Source organism: Clytia hemisphaerica, unplaced genomic scaffold (genome assembly GCF_902728285.1).
Source record: "Clytia hemisphaerica strain Z4C2 unplaced genomic scaffold, Clytia hemisphaerica genome assembly, whole genome shotgun sequence".
Classification (NCBI taxonomy): Eukaryota; Metazoa; Cnidaria; class Hydrozoa; order Leptothecata; family Clytiidae; genus Clytia; species Clytia hemisphaerica.
Genome location: NW_027104389.1, coordinates 993,578 through 1,014,821, shown reverse-complemented (window position 1 = coordinate 1,014,821; position 21,244 = coordinate 993,578).

Genomic DNA, 21,244 nt, shown 5'->3' with positions numbered 1-21,244 from the left:
AGGTAACGATCAAGAATTTCATCAAAGAAGAGAAAGAAGAAGAACGATGGTTAAACTTAACAAAGTACAATATCATTGCTCACAACCTCGGAGAGAACAAACATGAAGACCTAGAAGAGTAACGTGTAGGTGATAAGGATTATGTTGAAGAAGTTGTACAAAACCAAATGGGATTAAATGTAAACATTGTCAACTCAGAAAGAATAGGAGCTCGGAAGGACGAAATGTTCAAAACAAAAAGATGGCGACCCTTGAAAGTCGTGCTAAAGAACGAAGAAGAGAAACTTCAGATTCTGGCATCAGTCCACAAATTAGAGAAAGATGAATATAGAGTAACCGACGATTTCTCGAAGAAAGAACGCGAAACTATTAAAGAATGGCATAGAAAGGCTAAGGAGAAAACAAAATTACAAAAGAATGGCAGCTGGATATATAAGGTTAGAGGAAGTCCTCGGACAAAACTCTACTTTAAAAAGATCTGTAACAAACCCGTTACTGAAAATGAAATATTGTAAAGACGACTGGTTAAGGGGCCCACCGTGTGCCTACAACTGTAAAATTGTAAAATGTTAAGCATGATTATTTCATAGAGGTCGATAGACCTGAGAAACATATTACTGTAAATTAAATTAAGTAAGTGTTTGTTTATGTGCCGGCATTTTGAGATCAGCAATAGATCAACTCTTTATCCCAGCTATCACCAAAGGACATCGATGCAGCCCTATTGAACGTCGACTACTCGCTTTACCGGTGCGCTATGGTGGACTAGGCATCCCTATCCTCGCAGAAACCGCTAAACAGGAATTTGAAAATTCTCTCAAAGTCACCAACACTCTTACTGAAAACATTGTTACACAATCAAAGGAATACCCAGGAAATAACAACAAGGAGAAATATGCCATTCTCAAGGACAGAGAGCTAAAACACAAACAAACTCTCACCGAGATAAGAGCTGCTCTATCCCCGGAAGAGAAGAAAAGCAATGACCTTGCTCAAGTCAAAGGGGCATCTAATTGGTTAACCGCAAAGCCCCTCAAAAGTGAAAACTTTGTGTTAACCAAGGGGGAATTTTTCGATTCAATTTCGATAAGATATGGATGGCAACTCAAACACCTGCCATCATCTTGTGCATGTGGAAAACGATTTTCAGTGGAGCATGCCCTATCATGCCCTAAGGGTGGATTTGTGTACCAAAGACACAATGAAATCAGGGACACTATTGCACATTTCTTGAGCGACGTGAAGAAGGATGTTTCAATCGAACCAAATTTAGAGCCAATTACAGGGGAACACCTTCACCCAGGAGCCATTGTGGAAGACGGTGCACGGGCTGACATCAGTGCTATGGGGTTCTGGACTAGAGGCCAGAGAGCATTTTTTGACGTACGGGTATTCAATGCCTATGCTCAAAGGTACTCTAGGAAGAGCCCCCAAAGCATGTTTGATGTCAATGAGAAAGAGAAAAAGCGCCAATATAACGAAAGAATTATTCGTGTCGAAGGTGGCTCCTTTACCCCATTGATTTTTACCACAAATGGGGTAGTAGAGGGCATTTTGTAAAATCGCTCGACTGTTTTGTTAGAAGCACTTGTTATACATTTTTGGAAAGCTAAGGGGTAGGGGAATCGAAATTACTATGTTTCCAATTTTTTTTCGGACAATTTGGTGTGATTTTCGGACAAATATGACGGTCTCAGGCAAAAATCATAGGGTTAAAAATTAATGAAAATTTTAGTTCGAGAAAACGGAGACCTGTTGTATATTTTTGGAAAGCTCTCAAAAAATTAAGATTAGAGATATATTGCAAGTATAGGTGATTTCTGTACCTAACTCGAGATATTAACCCTTGAAAACCGTGTTTTTCAGCCAGAAACAGCTATTTTGTCCAGTTTTTGCGCTTTTTGGAGCTCAATATCTCGAGTTAGGTACAGAAATCACCTATACTTGCAATATATCTCTAATCTTAATTTTTTGAGAGCTTTCCAAAAATATACAACAGGTCTCCGTTTTCTCGAACTAAAATTTTCATTAATTTTTAACCCTATGATTTTTGCCTGAGACCGTCATATTTGTCCGAAAATCACACCAAAGTGTCCGAAAAAAAATTGGAAACATAGTAATTTCGATTCCCCTACCCCTTAGTTTTCCAAAAATGTATAACAAGTGCTTCTAACAAAACAGTCAAGCGATTCCAAAAAATCGAACAAAATTCCCCCTACTAGGGGGTCAGGAAGAGAGGCTCGGATCTTTATCAAGGCTTTAGCCTTACTTATGTCTGAGAAAAGGGATGAACTTCTTTCAATGACACTGAACTTTATCAGAACAAAACTTTCCTTTGCACTGATTCGATCTACTGTGCTTTGTGTCAGAGGAAGTAGGACTCCAAAGAAAGCACCTGACCAATCAATGGACATTCAAATGACAGAAGCTGTAGGCTATATTTGATTTTTTTTTTCTTCTAGATATTTTTTTGTAAAATTTCACATCATATAACTTTTCTATACTGTGCTTTGTTAGTATCACATTTTTCTCTATTCCGCTAAGGAGTAACATTTTCATTGATTTTCTTATAAAGAATATATTTTATCTTTAGAAAAAAAAAAAAAATTTGAGATCAGTTAAGATCTAGAGTTCAGTAAATTGTCTTTACGCAAAGAGATTTCAAATTTTTCGTTCAAACAAAGATCACATTTCAGGCTACTTCTGTTGAACGGTTTGCACTTTCTTAATATTCGCCACGTAGCTTTAGGGTTCGTCTGGTTACGAGAATGCCGCCAAAATTCGTTCGAGAGCTCGGTTTCATTTTCGTATTTGGCGTGGTTGAACAATTTCTTGTGGTTAGCATATTGCTTTTTGAAGGTTGTTTCTGCGAGACCGATGTACGTTTTTGGTGGTAAATTCTCGTCGTCTGTTGTCAGTGTGGCTTCTTAAACTACGGTGTTTTTAGCTAAGCAGTTACCGTTCACGGGGCATTGATTTTTGACGATGCAGTTGCATGTTTGTTGGTTGTACGATGTCTTGCTTTTTGGTTACTGCTTTGTGTTGCTCATCGATGATGGCTTTCATGTTGGTCGTGCAGCTATAGTTTGTTTACATAGCTGTCTTAATTTAGCAGAAACAACTTTCGAATATTTTCACAGCATGTGACCATTGTGAGGTCATAATGACATAATATTAAATGATGGATTCTAAAAATATAAGAAATGTGGTGGATAATGAATTTGTTTCTCAGAATCTAGACAGCGTGGAAAGACAATTGACGTGCAAGGAAAGAGTGCTGACGGTTGGAAAGACAGTTGACAATCGGAAAGACGAGTTAGGCTCACATAGATTTGCAGTCTAGAGCCCTGACATATTGCGCAACAAGTCCACATAATAGAGCAGGCCTCCAAGGCCAGGGATCACCGGAGGAGGATAAATGGCCACAATCGAATTCAAATGAAGTTAACCGTACGGAAAAGGACAGTGGTAATGGAAATGGAGATCAGTTTTCTGAGATTCGTGATCAGCAGTTTCAGCGTCGCAAACGGCCCAGTAAAGCAAATGGTCAACAACAAATCAGAGGAAGGACTCGTCAGACTCACGAAGCCAATCGAGCCCAGGACGCAAACCACAGTGGTATTAATGCCGTTGAGACCATTGATGCTAAACGATGTAAGATCAAATGGCCCAAAGCTTCTGAAAAGAAGTGCTACTCTGACTTCGAAACTGAGGTGATTGATTATATGAAACGTTCAGATAAACCATGTAAATTGATCGATGACGAACAATCCTTGCAGATGCAATATATCATACAGGAGAGGAGATGTTTGGGAGTGTCTCTAATACCAGAGCTGATCAGAGAGGCGGCCCCTCCAGAACGAATCGAAAACTTACAGCGCTGAGAAGAGAGAAAAGAAAATTGAGGAGAGAGTGGGAAACGGCAGATGGAAGATTAAAAGAAGATCTTGAGATTCAGAGGAAAGACGTGTTGAGAAGGATTCGGGAAGAAGCCAGGAAGTAGAGAAAACGTGCCAGAAGAAAAGTCAGGAGGGACTGCAAACAACAATTCTTCAAGAATCCGTACAAATTTGCAAAAAGCCTTTTTGATGAAGCAAGAAGTGGAACTCTTGAGTGTTCACAATGTTATGCGCAGATATGTAATTTTTGCGCAGATATGTAATTTCTGCGCATATATGTAATTATTTTGCGCAGATATGTAATTTCTGCGCAAATATGTAATTATTTTGCGCAACTATGTAATTTTGAGCTGCGCAGATATGTAATTAAATTTCTGCGCAGATATGTAAAACACAACCTTTCGGACTTAGTTCTTTTTTGAAAAACTGACTCGATTTTAACATTAATTTTTCAAAGTATTTAATCGCATTGTTCTTGGACTATGACAGACATTTGGCGATTGTTGTTTTTCTTATAAGCATCATCTTTATAAGAAACAAGTCAATATCTTTTTATCAAAGTGATATTGGCTTTCGGCGATTGGTTCTATCAAAGCAACTAGGGGACAGTGCTAAATGACTTATAACCATTAACTTTATAAGAACACAATTCATAACTCTTAAACCAATAGATATTAGCCTTTGGCGTTTGGTTCTTTCAAAGCAAATATAGGATTGTGCTTAAGCTAGAAAAATGTATTTTTCTTATAAGCATCAAATTTATAAGAACACAACTCATAACTCTTAAACCAATGATTATTAGCTTTTGGCGTTTGGTTCTTTCAAAGCAAATATAGGATTGTGCTTAAGCTAGAAAAATGTATTTTTCTTATAAGCATCAAATTTATAAGAACACAACTCATAACTCTTAAACCAATGATTATTAGCTTTTGGCGTTTGGTTCTTTCAAAGCATATATAGGATTGTGTTTAAGCTAGAAAATTTATTTTTCTTATAAGCATCAACTTTATAAGAACACAATTCATAACTCTTAAACCAACAGATATTAGCCTTTGGCGTTTGGTTCTTTCAAAGCAAATATAGCATTGTGCTTAATCTAGAAAAATGTATTTTTCTTATAAGCATCAAATTTATAAGAACACAACTCATAACTCTTAAACCAATGATTATTAGCTTTTGGCGTTTGGTTCTTTCAAAGCAAATATAGGATTGTGCTTAAGCTAGAAAAATGTATTTTTCTTATAAGCATCAAATTTATAAGAACACAACTCATAACTCTTAAACCAATGATTATTAGCTTTTGGCGTTTGGTTCTTTCAAAGCATATATAGGATTGTGTTTAAGCTAGAAAATTTATTTTTCTTATAAGCATCAACTTTATAAGAACACAACTCATAACTCTTAAACCAATGATTATTAGCTTTTGGCGTTTGGTTCTTTCAAAGCATATATAGGATTGTGTTTAAGCTAGAAAAATTTATTTTTCTTATAAGCTTCAACTTTATAAGAACACAATTCATAACTCTTAAACCAACAGATATTAGCCTTTGGCGTTTGGTTCTTTCAAAGCAAATATAGGATTGTGCTTAAGCTAGAAAAATGTATTTTTCTCATAAGCATCAACTTTATAAGAACACAATTCATAACTTGTAAACCAATAGATATTAGCTTTCGGCGATTGGTTGTATAAGCAACGAGGGGACTGTGCTAAATCAGGAAATTTTTGTTTTTCTTTTAAGCATCAACTTGATAAGAACACAATTCATAATTCTCCAAACAATAGATATTAGCTTTCGGTGATCGGTCTTTCAAAGCAAACATAGGATTGTGCCTGAAAAAGAAACATTTATTTTTCTTATAAGCATCAACTTTATAAGAACACAATTCATAATTCTCCAAACAATAGATATTAGCTTTCGGCGATTGGTTCTCTCAAAGCAAACATATGATTGTGCCTAAAAAAGAAACATTAATTTTTCCTATAAGCATCAACTTGATAAGAACACAATTCATAACAAACCAATGATTATTAGCTTTCGGTGATCGGTCTTTCAAAGCAAATATAGGATTGTGCCTAAAAGAGAAACATTTATTTTTCTTATAAGCAACATTTTATAAGAACACAATTCATAACTTTTAAACAATATTTGTTAGCTATTGTTTGATAAATCAAATCTCTGAAACTTAGAAAATTCTTATAAACTAATGTTAGATTTAGGAAAATTCTCTATTTCTTTCGATAGAGCCATTGCAGAATGCTGATTCCACATAGAAAAAAATATAATTTCTCTCCTTTTAGATGGCTTAAAGTTGAATATTTTGCCTTGGTTTAATTTATAGGGGGAAAATAAAAAAGGCATGTAATTTTTTTAAATATCTTTAACAATCAGTGTCAAAATATTCCTTAAACATATAACATTCTTCAGAATTTAAGTTCGAGCGAGAATCACACCTTCAATAACCCCACTCTATTTCATTGGATAATTCAATCAAATATAATGACTTTGCTCGTAGAACCATGAAAAGGAAAAGGAAGTTTTTTTATCACAAATTAGTCCATGTTTTGGTAGAGACAACCAATAGAATTTTACTTTATCTCACTGTAATGTAAAGAAATGCAATCCATATCTACAAAATCAATAAAGTTTACATAGATGCGAGATCTCGAGTCGAGGTTTTATCGAAGATCTCATTATGTTGTACTTTTTTATTAGGTTGTACTGAATCTTTTGTTTACCTTGCTAGATGGGTTCGCATCTTTTAAAAGAATTTGGATACTCTTTTTTTTTTAGGTTTCAGCCTAAAGATATTCTTAACATGTTCTCCCTTGTTAACTTTGTAATAACTACCGTATTTTTTCAAATAAGCGCCCTGGGCGTCTTTTTAATTTTAAGATTTTCAGGAGGAGTGTTTATTCGAGGGTATATACCATTCTGCCAAGAGTTATTTGATTCTCATAAAGTAGTTGCTTATGGGAAGAATTACTATGCTCATAATATTATACGCCTTTCCTTGTTTACTTTGTAAGAACTAATTACCGAAGGGTAAATGACCGTCTATCAAGAGTTATTGCTTTGATTCTTATAAAGTAGTTGCTTATAAGAAAAATAAATATGCTTATCTTATGCGCCGTTCCTTGTTTACTTTGTAAGAGTTAATTACCGAAGGGTATATCACCGTCTATCAAGAATTAGTGATTTGATTCTTATAAAGTATATGCTTATAAGAAAAATGATAATGCTCATATTATGCGCCATCCCTTAGTTACTTTGTAAGAACTAATTACCGAAGGGTAAATGACCGTCTATCAAGAGTTATTGTTTTGATTCTTATAAAGTAGTTGCTTATAAGAAAAATAAATATGCACATATTATGCGCCGTTCCTTATTTGCTTTGTAAAACCTAATTACCGAAGGGTAAATGACCGTCTATCAAGAGTTATTGTTTTGATTCTTATAAAGTAGTTGCTTATAAGAAAAATAAATATGCACAGATAATGCGCCGTTCCCTGTTTACTTTGAAAGAACTAATTACCGAAAGGTATATGACCGTCTATCGAGAGTTATTGCTTTGATTCTTATAAAGTAGTTGCTTATAAGAAAAATAAATATGCACATATTATGCGCCGTTCCTTATTTGCTTTGTAAAACCTAATAACCGAAGGGTAAATGACCGTCTATCAAGAGTTATTGCTTTGATTCTTATAAAGTAGTTGCTTATAAGAAAAATAAATATACACATATTATGCGCCATCCCTTATTTACTTTGTAAAAACTAACAAACGAAGGGTATATCACAGTCTATCAAGAGTTATTGATTTGATTCTTATAAAGTATATGCTTATAAGAAAAAAATATGGTCATATTATGTGCCGTCCCTTGTTTACTTTGTAAGAACTAATTACCGAAAGGTATATGGCCGTCTATCAAGAGTTATTGCTTTGATTCTTATAAAGTAGTTTCTTATAAGAAAAATAAATATGCACATATTATGCGCCATCCCTTATTTACTTTGTAAAAACTAACAACCGAAGGGTATATCACAGTCTATCAAGAGTTATTGATTTGATTCTTATAAAGTACATGCTTATAAGAAAAATGAACATGCTTATATTATGTGCCGTTCCTTGTTTACTTTGTAAAAACTAATTTCCGAAAGGTATATGGCCGTCTATCAAGAGTTATTGCTTTGATTCTTATAAAGATGATGCTTACAATAAAAATAGTCATATCCATTTTAGGCGCTATTCCATGTTTGCTTTGAAAGAACCAATCACCGAAAGTTAAAACTTACTGGTTGGATAGTTATAGATCATGATGCTTAAAAGAAAAATAATTATTTTCATTTAACCTTTCCGCCACGCTGTTTTTTATATTTTCACGCTGTCCCAACGCAACTTTTTTTGAGAAAACGCAGTATTTAGGAAAAGTGCCATATCTCAAGAACTAGAAATCTTTTGGTAAAAAATAAGCTATCCCTGAAAAGCTAATTAAATTCTGCAGCTTTTAGGTTGGGTTAAAGTTCAATAAAATTACTCTAACTAAAATGGTAGCTCTACATTCACCAATGTTTTTTTCCTTACTTTTCGGCAATGTCACTTTTTTGGCATTTTTCACTTCCTATGCAAAAAAAAGTGGGGGGAACTTAATTATTAAATCTTTCTTTAGTATTTCATCATTATATACTTACTCCTGAAGCCATATACCAAAAATTAGCATCCAAAAAACATTCTACTGCTCACAATGGCTTTCCAAACATCAGTCACTTTTCTCAAAAATCAGTGTTTTTCCGTCCGCCATTTTGAATCAGTGTTTTTATTTGAAAAGTGCTGACTCACTCCGTGATCATAACATTACATCATTATATATCAACGGAAAGCTTAGACTCTCTACTTTCTTTTTCTTCTTTTTTCAACGATCAGAAAGCAAGCCAATCAAAGATATTGCGCGAGAAAGACATGCCTATCAAATTGCGTATATGTACGGCATTCGGGACGTCTCAAGGACGTATATGTACGGCATTCGGGTTCAAAAGGTTAAGGCCCTATTCTATTCCATTCAAAAGTTATGGATATTTTTCTCATAAAGTTGATGCTTAGAAGATATTACTTCTTGTATTTGATAGATATTAGCTAAAAGACCTAAGTCTTAAAAAAGGTAAAAGTAATGGTAAAATCTATCAAGGGGGTACCATTGATTTTAAAGATCGTGTTTTACATATCTGCGCAGAAATTTAATTACATATCTGCGCAGCTCGAAATTACATAGTTGCGCAAAATAATTACATATTTGCGCAGAAATTACATATCTGCGCAAAATAATTACATATATGCGCAGAAATTACATATCTGCGCAAAAATTACATATCTGCGCACAACAACAACAAGAACTCGAGGACTCGCTTCGCTCTACCTATAATGACCCGCTGAGGGTGATGCCACTTGACCACATGAGTGGCATTCCAAGACCAACAGAACCAGGGATCACTTTCAATCTTGGAGAATTGACAATGGATGAGATGAGGAGTTTTGTCAAGAAAGCTAGAGCAAAGAGCTCACGGGGACAAGATGGTGTACCTTATAAAGTTTAAATGAGATGTCCGAAACTTGTTAAGTGGCTTTTCTTAATCCTGAAGAAGGCGTGGGAAAATAAATTCATCAGCCAGAGATGGGCAGGCATAGAAGGAATTTGTATTCCTAAAGAAGCGGACGCGAAATCGATTTCTCAATTCAGACCAATCGCATTGGGGAACACGGATGGTAAAATCTTCCTTGGTTTCCTGGCTAAACGAGTCAGGAATTTCCTCATTGGAAATCAGTTCATCGATGAAACCGTTCAGAAAGCGTGTATTCCAGGTTTTCCAGGTTGCATAAAACACTCAGCAATGATTTGGGATAAAATACAAATTGCTAAAAAGAGAAGCTCGATTTAGTTGTTGTCTGTCTTGATCTAGCAAATGCTTTTCGGTCAGTACCCCACAAGGTGCTAGAGTATTCAATGAGGCATTTCTGGATACATGATGAGGTTGTAGATTTGATGATGAGCTATTATCAAAAATTCATCATGCGTTTTACAACAAGTTCATTTACAACAGTATGGCAAAGATTAGAGGTTGGAATCCCTGCAGGTTGTACTATTTCTCCCATTTGGTTTATACTTGCGATGGAACTCCTGAGAGGAACAGAACTTCATAGTAGCTGTCAGCGCATCAGATCACCTAAGAAGGCATTCATGGATGATATCACCATTTTGATAAGGAAGCACGATAAGATGAGGGAGGTTCTCGAACGGCTAGAGAAATTGACTGCTTGGGCGAGAATGAAGTTTAAAGCAAAGAAATCGAGAAGCCTAGTGTTAGCAAGAGGCAAACAAGTCGAAACAAAGTTCTCAGTTGCTGGGGAAAGAGGCTTTATCATGGCACTCTAAATGATAGGAGTGAAGGAATCAGGATCCAAGCTATTGCAGAGGATGGACTTGATAAGATCGAAAAATCAATGCTACCGGGGGTTTTCAAAATCTGGTGCTTGCAATTTGTACTTATAATTAAGTTGTTGTGGCCCCTAACAATATACAAAGTTGCTGTTTCATGGGTGAATATTATTCAACAGAAAATGTCCCTGAAGATAAGGAACTTGCTGGGTCTCCCTAAGATGTTTGTCACCGCTGGAATCTACAAAAACAAGTGTCCCCTGCAGCTACCCTTTCCATCAATTGTTGACCTTTACAAGTTTGGGAAGATAAGGCACGTGCTAACATTTCGTGAAACATCTGATGACTCTATTCGTTTCTCTCCTCCAGATATCAGAACTGGAAGGAAGTGGAAAGCAGAGTAAGAGACGGATCTCATCATTGCTGACCTGAAGCAAAAGGACATTGTTGGTTCAGTACAAACCTCTCGACAAGGACTCAGAAATGCAACCTTCAAACCTTTCTCATGCATGAATCGGAAGGAAAGAAGGAAGAAGATTGTCGAAACCGCAAAGAAGGATAAAGAAAGAAAGAGACATCACCAGCTTGTTCAATGCTCGCAACAAGGTCAATGCACTGCTTGGAAGGATCAAGTTGTCAAGAGGGAGATCAAGTGGAGTCACCTATGGAAATGGCCAGCAAGCCGATATCAGTTCTTAATAAAATGTCGCGGCTAGGGGCGAAACAAAAGAGGCTGTGGAGGTTACCGCCTGATGAATCCAACGACGCCAACGTGGTATTTCGGAGACGGAGCGGCTGGTTCCTCATCTCACTCGGTGAGTTTATTGTTTCTGAAAATATAGAGTTATAGCAAAAAAGAATCACTGGTTTCTAAAATCCTCTAAATAGTAAAGTAAATAGCCAAAACTTGTTTTTTACCTTAGAAAAAAATAAGAACAAAATAAGAACAATTCAAGGCTCAAAGTGCCAAAAAAATAAGAACAGCCAAGCCTCAGCAAAAATTTACTGGTTCTTATAAAAAAGGTGTACGTTGGAATTTAAGTAAGAACTTCGTTGGATGTGGTGGGAGTAATCTCGCACCTATCACCACGCCAGTAGTTCGGATTACACACAGGAAATCAACAACAAAGTTTCAGTAAAAATACAACAGCTTCTGGACTAAAGTGAAAATGTAAAAATAAACTCGAAGGTCGCTAGACTTGGCTACCGTAAGGGTAGCGATAAAAACATAAAAAAATATGGTAGCCCCAGTGGCACACCGATCGGAATGTAAATGGAGTGGCGCTAGGCCTAGAACCCGGGGGTGGGGGCATTGAGGCAAAATTTGATCCCTTCTTTAGGCTCTGAGGATATCTGACAGGGTCTCAAATCTACTAATTATCAAGATGTGTATCCGACAGGTTCCTGGGAGACACTCATATGGTCCGACCTACGGCATGTGCCGCCCTTTAGGGTAGGTTTTTTGAGTTACTCGAAATGCACTGTAAGAGTGTACTTTTATAGGAGTGCACTGTAAGGGTACATTTTTGGGCAAAAATCAAAATAATCGAGAGAGTCAAAAGCAGAATCAGTTCAGTTCATTATCTGTTCAGCTAAAACTGTCCTAATAACTGCGTTTACTTTATCAACCCCAAAATTTATACTTTTGACCATTTTACTGACAGCCAATGCTCAGTTTAAGGAAAAATTTTCCGATACATTGTTCTATGCTACACTATAAAGGTTGGAAATTGGTGGTAAGAATGCACTGCAAGGATACCTTTTTAACGATTAAGAGCTGCATTATAAGGGTTCGATTTTGAAAGCTAAGTTTTGGGAGGCACATGCCGTCGTTTAGAAATCTAGTACAATTCTTTAGCTGAAAAAAAATAGCAGCAGTAACAAAATATTAATCTCTTCATTCATGATCTCTTGAATTGGCTAATATCTGAAACCATTCAAACAAAGCAAACACAGATTTTTTCATCAAAAATGTGAAAACATCCTTGTACATCACCAAGTTTTATACATTAATAATTGATTTTTACCAAAATATTAGAGAAAAGAACTTCAAGTAAACTTCCATAAAAGTTCACTTTGAGCTATACAGTGCTTTTCTGAGCCCTGACTTGTTTTGAAACTTTATCAATGTTTGTCTTAGCTTTAGTTTTACTTTTGTAAATTTTATGAGGGAGTGCAGACGTTTATGACATACTCATTATCTTTTGGTAAAACAAAGACAACAAGAAGACTTGAAGTCGAAAATTTCGCCTAGAATTTGAACTGCATGGGAAAAACAAGAAGTAGAGATTGAAGCTAATCTGAAATCTACTTTGCATCGAGCCTTGATGAAACAATTTTACAAGAACAACAAGGCTAAAAATCGCTAAAAAAATTAAGACCGATTAAAGAAGAATTGTTGTTTAATTTTTAAGAACTCTTATAAAGTATATGCTTATAAAAGATAAATATGCTCATATTGCACGCCATCCCTTGTTTATTTTGTAAAAACTAATTATGGAAAGGTATATCACCGTCCATCCAAGAGTTATTGATTTGATTCTTATAAAGTAAATGCTTATAAGAAAATGAATTTGCTCATATTGTGCGCCGTCCCTTGTTTACTTTGTAAGAACTAATTACCGAAAGGTATGTCACCGTCTATCAAGAGTTATTGATTTGATTCTTAAAAAGTATATGCTTATAAGAAAAATAAATATGCTCATATTGTGCGCCATCCCTTGCTTATTTTGTAAGAACAAATTACCGAAAGGTATATCACCGTCTATCAAGAGTTATTGATTTGATTCTTATAAAGTGAATGCTTATAAGAAAAATGAATATGCTCATATTGTGCGCCATCCCTTGTTTACATTGTAAGAAATTATTACCGAAAGGTATATCACCATCTATCAAGAGTTATTGATTTGATTCTTATAAAGTGAATGCTTATAAGAAAAATGAATATGCTCATATTGTGCGCCATCCCTTGTTTACATTGTAAGAACTTATTACCGAAAGGTATATGACCGTCCATCAAGAGTTATTGATTTGATTCTTATAAAGTATACGCTTATAAGAAAAGTAAATATGCTCATATTGTGCGCCATCTCTTGTTTACTTTGTAAAAACTAATTACCGAAAGATATATGGCTGTTTATCAAGAGTTATTGATTTGATTCTTATAAAGTATATGCTTATAAGAAAAATAAATATGCTCATATTGTGCACCGTCCTTTGTTTACTTTGAAGAACTAATTACCGAAAGGTATATCACCGTCTATCAAGAGTTATTGGTTTGAATCTTATAAAGTATATGCATCTTTGACTCCGTCTACAGCTATTTCGAAGAAAATCAACTTTTCACAAATTCCCAGTCAGGTTTTTCGTAAATGAGACTCTTGTGTATCTCAGCTGTTATCCATAACGCATAATATCCTCAAAATTTTTGATGTAAACCCACCCTTAGACACCCGAGGTGTCTTTTTAGACATTTCCAAGGCCTTTGACCGAGTTTGGCACGAAGGCCTTCTTTTCAAGCTTAAGTCATATGGGGTTTCTGGCTCTCTCCTTCTTTTGATCCAAAATTTTCTATTTGGAAGGTCACAGAGGGTAGTTCTTGATGGTCAATCCTCTGAATGGACCCCGATTTCAGCAGGTGTTCCTCAGGGTTCAATTCTGGGACCCCTCTTTTTCCTGGTATATATTAACGATCTCCCCGAAGATATAATTTCCTTGATAAAAATATTTGCTGATGACTCTTCTTTGTTTTCCTTGATTCTTGATCAGATTCGCTGTTCTCAAGAACTGAACAGTGACTTGCAGAAGATAAATGAGTGGGCTCATCAATGGAAGATGTCCTTCAACCCTGATCCTTCTAAACAGGCCGTTGAAGTCTACTTTACAAGGAGGGTAAACCTAGATCCTCCAGTAATTACATTCAACAATTTACCCATTGCAGTTCAAAATCATCAAAAACATCTTGGTCTCATACTTGATCAAAAGTTAGCCTTTGATCGTCATCTTGATGAAAAAATTAAAAAAGCCAATCGAGGTATTGGTCTCATCAACCGGCTTCGCGAATTCCTCCCACGGGACTCACTTCTCACTATTTACAAAGCCCATGTAAGACCACATCTTGATTATGGAGATGTAGTATACGATCGTCCAGGTAATTCCACTTTCTCTGAAAAAATCGAATCAATTCAATACAATGCCTGTCTTGCGATAACAGGATGTTTCAGAGGAACATCTAGAGAAAAAATTTATCTTGAGCTAGGTCTTGAAAGTCTAGCGGACAGGCGACTTAGCCGCAGACTTATTTTCTTCTATAAGATAATTAATGGCTTTGCGCCAACTTATCTTTCTAATATCCTTCCTCCCCAGAGGGGGGAGGAGGTTGATGAAGATGAAGATGAGGATGCTGGTGGAAGACGTAGGATTAGACCTCCTTTTGTGCCACCCTTTTGTCGAACCGAACGATATCGTGCTTCCTTTTTTCCTTTTTGTATCAGTGAGTGGAATAACCTGGACGAGAACATACGAAATCTTCCTTCAATCTCTCTTTTCAAAACCGCGATACTCAGATTCTTAAAACCCAATGCCAATTCGGTTTTCAGACTTGATAACAATAGAGGTGTGGTTCTACTTAACCGTTTAAGGGTCGACTTCAGTCATCTTCGGGAACATAAATTCAAACACAATTTTGCAGACACAGTTGATCCTTTTTGCAACTGTCGAAATAACTCTATCGAAACTACACAGCATTTTCTGATGCATTGCTCTGATTTCTCCGATGATAGACATGTAATGTTTGACAGCCTTCTTCAACTTGACATATGTTTGCTACCATTAAACCCAAGAATACTTTCCAGAATACTTCTCTTTGGGGATTCGTATTTTAGTAACAACCTAAATCATGATATAATAAGTATAACCGTAAAATTTATCCAAGATACCGGTCGATTCGAGGGTCCGTTGTTTTGATTGTTCACAATGCTCATTTAGTTTGTTTTTTGTTTAATTTTGCCTAAGTTTTCTATCGTTTTTTTTTCTTTCTCGTTTTTCTTTTTATAAGGTTCCTCTCTCCTGGCGGTATAATCTAGCGGTTTTTTGCGGGAGGGCTGGAACCTTTTAGTGTTTGTATTCTATGTTCGTGTCATTACTTATAAATAAAAAAAAAAAAAAAAAAAAAAAAAAAAAGTATATGCTTATAAGAAAATAAAGAAAAAATCAAAACTGTAAAGCTAAAGACACAAAGATATATGACGTAATCCAAAGAAAATCCGCGAAAATTGTCCGTGGTTATACGAGCGTGTAATTTGTAAATTAAATTTAGTGAGTTCGTCCACCGTATCAAGTACTTTCGTTTTCTTATTTTTTTTCCGATAACACCAACCATTGAGTTTAAAGCCCGAAGGGCGACAGATTGAATCTAGCAATTCCTTTGTTTACGATTGATATTTTTTTCGAAATTTAGCGGTAAATTTTAGTTTCAATCTGTCATTTGTATAAAAACCAGGCGAGCCGCTCAAGGCCGCGCAACTTTTGTAGGATTTGTTGACTTCAAATCCTACCAAGGAGATTGACTTCTACTTCATTGACACCAACAGCGCAAAAGGCTATCGTAATACTTTCGCTAGGCGAAATTAATAACTACAGTGTCGTAAAAACCGCTCTCATCCATAAATTTTGCAGGGTATCTCGCTACGCCTATGCATGAAAATAATTAATCGAGAAAGTTGAAATTATTTTTATAAAGTATCAAAGGGGTATGAAATCTATAGGTTTAGTTCGAATAAGCAGGGGGGGGGGTAGGAAAATTTTCTAAATTCTAATAAGCGGGGGTGGTGGAATAAAAGGGGGTAATTTGAAGACAAAGTTTTGTTTAACTGATATCAATTTCAACAACAAAAATGAAACTTTAGCGAATGAACACGTAAAATAAGAACCAATACTAACAAAAAGGAAAATTTTAACAAGTTCAAGGTCTATCTATGCTGTAATAAAATATTGAATTATTTAAATTTAAATAGCGGGGGGGGGGGTTCTTAATGAGTGGGGGTGGATTTTTTCTCTCTTAACAATAAGTGGGGGGAGGTCTATTCAGGAGTATAAGAGTACTATCTTATTATCTTATTTAAGAATGTCAATTTCATTGTCTTTTTTCTCTGTAACTTTAGTTACAAAACGTTCGAATTTCCTTTCTCTTTTGTTAAAAACGTTTTATATACGTGACATTTACATAATTATTTGATCAAAAAACTATTTTCTTCACGCTTGCTGCTACAGAAGAGATATTTTCCGCCGGATATCTCGATAACAAAATTCCTATATCTAATAAAGATATAAAATAGTACTATTTTGACTGTATCACTGACAGTAAGTGACTCAAGTATTCAAATCAAGTTTTTCTCAAGTCCAATTTCAATTAAATAATTTATCAAGTCCTTATCAAATTATCCAAGACAATCACCCTCGCGAGCCAGGGCCGATAAATGATTCTGCGACTTAAAGAGGCCAGTACCGTATAATTGGAGGAATCGTTTAGGGCCCTGGTACTTTAGAAGAGAAAATACCTTAATGTAGTTATTTTCTATAATATTCCTCATTTTAGGGAATGCGTAGAGAACACAATTTTACAGAACAATTTGGTCCCAAAGGACCATTTTGTTCAATTGTAGTTAATCAATGGAATAATTTGTTAACTTGAGTCCATTTTGTTCCATTGTAAATTGGTATTGACTGCTTTGTTCTCTGTTCCTTTTTAAAGAATTAAATGGACACTACATTTAGACACATTTCAGTCTCTACTAAAGTGATCATTTTGTTCAGTGTTTTTATGGAACTTGTTATTCCACTACTTGCTGGCATATTTTGTTCAATCTATAAAGGGAACAACGCCTTCGTTCTATTGCGTAATTATAACATAAGCCATTAGCGCGCAAATTTAAGTGAGAGCACATTGATACGTGGATACAAAATGGCGGCCATTTTTCATTGGCCTAAAAGGAACAGGGGGTAAACTAATACACAATTGAACATTGAACAAAGGAGAAACTTTTTATTCTTAAGATCTGACAAATCAAATTCAGTGTTTTAGCCCCCTATCAATAATGTGAGATTGTTGTCTCTATAAAAACTCTGCAAATCATTCCGAAATCATAAAAACAGATTGACCATGAAGGTCAGTCGAAATCTACTTGTGGATTGGAAATCTCTAGAGGGTGCGGCGCAAGGAAGAAGAAGAAAACTGGAAATTCGACCAAACAACAAAGGTTCGTTTCCGTGTCCGTTATTAAAACATTGTTTACATGCTGACTACAAAAGTGCTCGAGGATTGCGCAAACACATCCATAATAAGCATCCTTGGTACTTTTACTTTGATCAACAACCGGAAGTAAAGAAAGAAAACATGTTTGAAGAAGTTCCAACCAATAGGAAAAAAGCATTCACTGCCAAGAAACCTTCATTTTCACTTGAGGAAGGAATCGGCCTTGATTTTATGCAATGGTTGACAACTTCTTGTGGTGGTGGAAAGACTCAAAAAGAAGCACTACAAGTTGGTAAAAGAACAATCAAATACTTTATGCAGGCTATTGGTAATAATGACGACTCTATTGATTTTACTTATGACTTTGTCGATTGTTGTCTTGGATCAGCAAGCATTATCATATCGTTTTGAAAACTTTAGAAGAATCATGGAAGATGAGCTCCTCCGGTTCATTGAACTATGTTAAAGCTATTGGTGACATGGTAGATTTTAGAAAGGCGAGTGGCGTGTCTGATGCTACTTTGAGGAGTTTTACCATTACTGAAGTTTACATAAGGCGAGCAAAAGAGAACCTCCGAAAGAGAAAGAATGTAGAATGTACTCGAAACTTAGATTTAGAGACTTTAATGGCAAAAGACAGTTGGGCTACAATTGAGGAAATGGAGCAGGTCGTACCATTTCACCTACCAAAATTTAAAGGAGTAATAGAAAATTGTCGACAAAACGGTGTTGTTACAAAAGGTGATTTAGTTTTCTCTACAAGATTTATCACTACCTTATTGTTTCTCAGAGTTAAGTGTACGAGACCAATGACCTTTCAGTACTTGACTGTTAACATGATTAAAAAGGCCAAGGAAAATGAAGGTTTTGTCGATCAAACTGAATTTAAAACTTCGGCAACATACCTATTCGATACATTGATTTTTACACAAGATGTATTAGATATTATTGACATGTATATCGAATTTGTTCGACCTCGGTTGTCACCTAGTTGTGATTATGTGTTGATATCGTCGAATGGAACTCAGTTTCAGTCACTAACTAATGCAATGATCATGATCGTTCATCAAGCAATCCAGAGATATATAAATCCAACTCGATACCGTCAAATCATTGAAACAGAAAGCAGTGAAAGGTTATCAATTGAAGAACAGAGATTCGTATCAGAGGACCAGAAACACAGTTCACAAGTTGCCAAGATATACTATAAGAAGAAACATTCAAGACAGGTGGCAATCGAAGGGAAAAAATGCATGGATAAAATGACGAAAGGAGGAAGAGGTGATACAGACAATCTTATTAATTTATTCACAATCTGGATAGTAATTTTGATCCGAAAGTGTTAGAAAAAAGTCAAGAAATCATTTCTACAATCCCACCAATTGCAGCCAACCAAACAACAGAAATTAATCAAGAACCCACTTGTTCTAAGTATCTTGATCCGTACCAACCAATTGATGATGATTTTGATACATCAACAGATTTTACTTCGACTCCTACAACCACTACATCACCCGTAATTTCGCAACTACCATTGAAAGCAATGGCACCAGTAATGGCGACAAAAAATGTAAATGAAACAAATGCATCGACTAAAAAGACAAAGAATATCAAATTTACAAGCGAAGAGGACCATTTTTTGAATTTAGGTATCCAAAAGTATGGCCGAGCAGCTTGGGGCTTCTTCTAAAGGACAAGGAGTTTCAGTTTCACCAATCAAGGACCAGAGATTCATTGAGGATAAGATCAAACTCTGCAGCCTTCAAGAAACAGTTTCCATTATAAGAAATACCATAGTTGATAAGTGATTTTAGAATAAAAAAATATTTATAGAATATAACTTATATTGTGATATATACTGTAATGTATCATGTCCTGTTAAGTATTATGGCCTAAACATTCTTTTTTAACGGTGGTTTTGATTTCGATTAATCCAACCTTTAACTTAAGAAACATCTGATGAATTGGTTTACAGGCTAGACTCTTTTAAATCAAATAAGAAATGATTCAAAAACCCAAAATTTTATATAAAATATCAAACATGATATTATACTGATTATATATTATTAATATAATAATATAATATAATATATATATTATATATAAAGTTATTATATATATCATATATATATATATACATTATATTATCATATTATATATATATATTATATAAATATTATTAATTATATTATACATCATAGATTATATAATAATATGTTATCAATTTGAACTTAAAAATCTAGCCTGCAACCTTAGAAGTATTAAATGCACTGATTTCACATTGCTTTTTGACTTTTGAAGGTATTTTAATTAGTTTCGGTTTAATTCAATTCGGAAAGATTGAAACCTAATGAGAACAATAATTAACTTTGCAGTCCTAGGCACAAGTTAACATGAATAAAAGGTAAATTATCCACATAAATTGATAACATGATTAGTAAAATCCAAAAATATTTATACCATATTCAATGTCATAATTGCAGTTTTCATCATATTAGTATAGGGTTCTTTTATTGCTCTATTCAGTTTGTATATAAGAATAGCATTGTAATATATCAAGTCATCATGCATAAAAAAGGTACATTTAAGTCATTGTTTTTTTTCATTCTGTTGATCAAAATTTTGGCTTCTTTACTGAAAGTTGAAGTAATAGTAGAGTACTGAATTTTCTGTCATAAATTTGAACTTAGTAAAAGCTTTTTTATCATTGAGCTTTTCACTAACATGAATGAATTTGAATAAAATCTAGAAAATGGGTGTCTTTAACTGAGCATTGTAGTTGCAATTTTGCACTAACAATCCTATCAAAGCCTTCACTGTTATGACAATATGGGGATTCATGTTTTTACCTAAATTAGAGTACTAAAATTGATAATAGTGTAATCAAAATCGTATTGTTACTCTCCTTTTAAAATGCCTGATGTATTCATCAACTGTATAAGTCTCATCAATGTGTGAATCAAATATCTAAATGAGGAATTGACATTGTTTTGGCTTTCATACTACCAATTTTTGATTAATTATCAGATGACATCAATCATTTTAGAATTATTGATTTATGATAATAAAAGGTGTAGACTATTCAGTACTGGTTTAAGAACTTTTTTCCAAAATAAAATAGACTTGTATATATATGCACCCTTTCGAAATTTAAAATATTTCAGATGATGTCACTATTTGAGTCTGAACCCTTTCAGTAAACCTTTAGCCCTTCCTTCAACCCGTCATTTTCAACCTATATCAGCCATAAGCCCTTGACTCTTCATTTTTTGAACATCTTTGCTAAATTGATTATTACACCCCAGGGTGTATGGCGTTTTAATCACCCTCTTATGGACTTTTTTTAGAATGATTTGAACTGATGGGTGGTGTATTTAGCCCTTCTAGACTTTCAATTATTTCAGATGATCTCAACATTTGATTCTAAACCCCTTTTGTAAGCCTTTAACCCTTCTTTCAAACCGTCATGTTCAAGCTAAATCAATCATAAACCCTTGGGTTTCTGGCCTTTTAACCACCCTACAATGGACTTAAATAATTTCAAATGATTTTGAGAATAATGGCAAATACTCAACGTTTTCAATCTTAGTCTTTTTTCAGATGATTTCACTATATCAGTCTGAACCTTTTCTGTAAGTTTTTAGCCCTTCCTTCAACCGGTCATT